The sequence below is a fragment of the Coffea arabica genome, chromosome 11e (assembly GCF_036785885.1).
Source record: "Coffea arabica cultivar ET-39 chromosome 11e, Coffea Arabica ET-39 HiFi, whole genome shotgun sequence".
NCBI classification, from domain to species: domain Eukaryota; kingdom Viridiplantae; phylum Streptophyta; class Magnoliopsida; order Gentianales; family Rubiaceae; genus Coffea; species Coffea arabica.
Genome location: NC_092331.1, coordinates 38,838,070 through 38,843,450, shown reverse-complemented (window position 1 = coordinate 38,843,450; position 5,381 = coordinate 38,838,070).

Sequence of the window (5,381 nt, the reverse complement as noted above, 5' to 3'; positions counted from 1 at the left end):
TGATTACTAGGGGCACTTCATTTTGGTGAGTGCTTCCAAATACCTGAATGAACTGGACACTTGTTTCCAATACTTGATCAATATGATTAAATGATATATGATTGGTTTGATCGGGCAAGAGTGTACTTTATCGCACTTGCCCTTATTTGATATATACTTGTTTATTGTTGAAATTGATTTGATATACTTGTTTATGATATGCGCACTTCCTGGAATTCCAGCAACCCTGCGGCAAGTTACTCAAGTCGAGCCAGCAAGGGCTTGGTCGATTGGGTAACGAACCCTGGGTCTCTTGATTGTCGAGTGGAGTGATATCTCCTCGACTAATCGGTATACTCGAGTATTACCAACCGTGTTTATTGAGGATTTTGGACCTAGTAGGGGGTTTGAATGGTGGACGGAGAGTAGTGTAAGTGGTGTTCTACTGGATTGGTTACTTACTTGAAAGTTGACGGAGTGTCAACTATTACGTGGTCAAACTCCTGGTGATGCATTGGGAATTTGGCTCCTGAGAACCATTCGTATCCTTATACTTTGAGATGATTGTTACTTGTAGTGTTATTGTTTCTTTTAAAACTTTACACTCGCTCATTTTGAGATTGCTACATGACGTGTTATTGCTCACTTTTATGAACTCTTCATGCTCGTTACTTTGCTATATCGAAAACTTGTACTTATGAATAATGGTCAATTTGTTATTTGGAACCTCACTGGGCTTTTAGCTCATTCCACGCCATTTGTTTTTCTTACAGGGGTACGAGCGAGACGTGAGACGTGTACAGACTAGCGTAGTCTAGTTGTTTTAAATTTTGTAATTGTACTCGCACCTGTTGCTCGATTAGGGTTGAATGTACTGAGAACTTAAATGTTTTGATGTATTTGGGATTGTATGGATGGTTGAGATAGAAATGAATGTATCCGTATGTTCCAAACTTCGGAACCGTTATTTCGTTTATTATTGAGGTTGCACCTTATTTTAATTGATGCGAGTGAGTGAGTTCTGACGAGAGTTGGGCAGGCGGTCCGCAAAACCCTAGGGTACGCCCATGGGGAGGTGGGGCTGTCACAGGTGGTATCAGAGCTCCTATCGAGCTCATGCCGGGAGAGGGTTCTCGGACTGTGGGGATTGACTTGTTAAGTGTGGAACAATTGTCTGTTGTTGGGGACCTTAGATATGTATGTTGGGTAGGAATCTCTAATACGGGTGATTTGCTCTTGAGTCTGGCCAGCTTGAGTGGTGAATTATCATATTTTCGGATTCTTGTCCCTGAGTACCAAAGAGTGATACCTTTACGATAAGTTGAGATCTCGCGTAATATTAGGATAAGTTTGGATGGCGAAAGCAAAGGCACGAGGGATGCGAATAGTCTAGACTTGAGAAATATTGAAGATATTCGTAGGATTTGGGATCCTTATTATTCACGTGCTTCGAGTTTTGATTAAGAGTAGTGCCTGAGCAATACTTAGGGTTAATGTACCGTAGGATGTGTTAATTGCTATGATATATACAAACAAAGTGTGTTATTTTCAATGTGTTTTATTAATTTTCGTTTTATGATTTGAAAATGCTTTTATTGAACCTTATAGCTATTTTATTTTGCTTATACTTATTTACGAATAACTATATGAATTTACGAATAAATGTATGAATTTTGAGGATGAAATTCTTTTAAGGAGGAGAGATTGTGATACCCCAACTTTTAGGATACTATTGTTGTTTAGTCTCAAAAAAAAAAATATTACGCTTCCTTTAGTTTATTTTTATTTTAAGACATTGTTTTGTTTTAACGACTAGAGACCCTAAATTCTAATAAAAAAAAAACTCTAGTTTACGTGATTTAAGAAAAAACGGCTCGAACCGACGGGTATCGATCAGTACCGATTGAACCCACCACTTGACCACCACTTCCCTACCACCACATACCCTTGATATTTTTGCAAAATATCCCCCTCATCCTCAACCATATAACCGAAATATGTGGCCACAATGCAAGGAAAAGAAAGTAAAATTTGGATGGTTTTGGTGGTGACAAGTGTTGGTCATCTATAGTCCCTTGACCAACCCTTTTGTCTTGCCTTCTTATCTCTCATTTCAGCTCATTTCCATCATTTTCTTTCTGTTTTGGCTGAGAGCAAGGAGAGGTAAAAGAGTGAGGAGAGTTTTCAATCTTCTACCTTGAATCCAACCAAGAAAAACTAAACCGATTAATCACTAATTTGGAATCTTGGGAAGTTTAACGAACCAAAAATTTCAAGGAGAGGTGGAGGATCATTTTTGCAAACTCTTGTCTTGAGGTATAATGGCTGATCAACCTTTCTTTCTCCATTAATCATGATTAAGTTGGGTATTAATGTTAGTATTGTGCTTGTGATGCTTGTTCCAAGTGATTTTGATGATTAGATGGATGACTTTTGAGTTAGGGTTTCTTTTGGGTTAGGTGTTGTATGTTGTATATATCTGGTATATAATCTTGTAAAGGAGGTGGTAGTGGTAGTTTCAAGGTAAAAATGTGAATTATAGATTGAATATAACAAAATTCCAGATTTCTGGAAACGGTAGCTTCAGTTCTGCCCGATTTCATTTCATCATGGTAGAATCCGAATTAAGCTTAGGTCAAAACATGAAAGTTGTAGAGAATGACATTTTTTCAGCTCAATCGAAGCAACGTAGCCTGTGAAAAGATGAAAATATCCTGACTGCCCTAGGAGTAAAATCAGCGGACAGTTTTGACAGTATACTATGTTGGTTGTGTTTGTTCACCTAGATACGTACTAAACTTCCTTTTAGCCAAAACATGAAAGTTTTAGTACTTTGTCTTAGCTTTTCAACGCCTCCAAGAACGTCTTAAACGGACTTTGGTAGCTTGAGATATGGCCATTTGAAGGTAGTGCAGTTAACTTGTCTATTAGTAGGAGTTTGGTTCTCTGAATTGGAAATTTGACTGTGTTAAACTGGAAATTGGACTAAGTGATCTTTATCAAAATTGTAGCCCAGTGTCTTAGCTTCGAAACGGCATAGGTTGCACCTCAATCCGATAAGCGTAGCCTTAGTTGTGTCTGTTACGTAAAAATACATCAAATCTGCCTTTTGCTAGACTTCATTTCCGCACATGTCGTTAGCTTGATTTTTGTACTTGTATTACCTTGAAGCTATTGAGCAGCTATTGAAATGAGTTTGTTTCGTGTGTAAATTTGGGTTTGATTGAGGAAAAGAATGAAGCCATAAATGGCTAGAAAATAGGCAAATACAAAGGGCGTGCTGCCCAAATTTACGCTCGAGGACTAGAGAAATATACTTGCGACTTGAGTAAGGGTTAAGAGTGATTACTACTTAAACCATCTAGAATATTTGCGTCTTCTTTTACCGAGGTATATAAGTAAGGATTTGGCCGAAGTTGTACCCAATGACTGCTCGGAGTATGTTTTCCTTGTACTTTCGACTCAAATGGCATTTCCAAGTATAAATGTTACAAAGTTATATAGTTTGAAAAGCGAGCGAGTGTTTTACGAATATTCTCCAAGTGAATTTCCATGTCTTGATTCTTATTGAACGAAACGTCTACGTTTCGAACCTTAGTCGATTTTTAAAGTTCTGAAACAAAGTTTTATCGCAGATTTGGACTCCGAACCCGGAGTATAACCCAGACGTGATTACTAGGGGCACTTCATTTTGGTGAGTGCTTCCAAATACCTGATTGAACTGGACACTTGTTTCCAATATTTGATCAATATGATTAAATGATATATGATTGGTTTGATCGGGCAAGAGTGCACTTTATCGCACTTACCCTTAATTGATATATACTTGTTTATTGTTGAAATTGATTTGATATACTTGTTTATGATGTGCGCACTTCCTGGAATTCCAGAAACCCTGCGGCAAGTTACTCAAGTCGAGCCAGCAAGGGCTTGGTCGATTGGGTAATGAACCCTGGGTCTCTTGATTGTGGAATGGAGTGATATCTTCTCGACTAATCGATATACTCGAGTATTACTACCAGTGTTTATTGAGGATTTTGGACCCAGTAGGGGGTTTGAATGGTGGACGGAGAGTAGTGTAAGTGGTGTTCTACTGGATTGGTTACTTACTTGAAAGTTGACGGAGTGTCAACTATTACGTGATCAAGCTCCTGGTGATGCATTGGGAATTTGGCTCATGAGAGCCATTGGTATCCTTTTACTTTGAGATGATTGTTACTTGTAGTGTTATTGTTTCTTTTAAAACTTTAATCTCGCTCATTTTGAGATTGCTACTTAACGTGTTATTGCTCACTTTTATGAACTCTTCATGCTCGTTACTTTGCTATATCGAAAACTTGTACTTATGAATAATGGTCAATTTGCTATTTGGAACCTCACTGGGCTTTTAGCTCATTCCACGCCATTTATTTTTCTTACAGGGGTACGAGCGAGGCGTGAGACATGTACAGACTAGCGTAGTCTAGTTGTTTTAAATTTTGTAATTGTACTCGCACCAGTCGCTCGATTAGGGTTGAATGTACCGAGAACTTAAATCTTTTGATGTATTTGGGACTGTATGGATGGTTGAGATAGAAATGAATGTATCCGTATGTTCCAAACGGGGGAACCGTTATTTCGTTTATTATTGAGGTTGCACCTTATTTTAATTGATGCGAGTGAGTGAGTCCTGGCGAGAGCTAGGCAAGCGGTCTGCTAAACCCTAGGGTACGCCCAGGGGGAGGTGGGACCGTCACAGGTGGTATTAGAGCTCCAATCGAGCTCGTGCTGGAGAGAGTTCTCGGACTGTGGGGATTGACTTGTTAAGTGTGGAACAATTGTCTATTGTTGGGGACCTTAGATATGTATGTTGGGTAGGAAACTCTAATACGGGTGATTTGCTATTGAGCCTGGCCAGCTTGAGTGGTGAATTATCATATTTTCGGATTCTTGTCCCCGAGTACCAAAGAGTGATACCTTTACGATAAGTTGAGATCTCGCGTAATATTAGGATAAGTTTGGATGGCGAAAGCAAAGGCACGGGGGATGCGAATAGTCTAGACTTGAGAAATATTGAAGATATTCGTGGAATTTGGGATCCTTATTATTCACGTGCTTCAAGTTTTGATTAAGGGTAGTGCCTGAGCAATATCTAGGGTTAATGTACCGTAGGATGTGTTAATTGCTATGATATATACAAAGAAAGTGTGTTATTTTCAATGTGTTTTATTAATTTTCGTTTTATGATTTGATAATGCTTTTATTGAACCTTATAGCTATTTTATTTTGCTTATACTTATTTACGAATAACTATATGAATTTACAAATAAACCTATGAATTTATGAGTAAATGAATGAATTTCGAGGACGAAATTCTTTTAAGGAGAGGAGATTGTGATACCCCAACTTTTAGGATACTATTG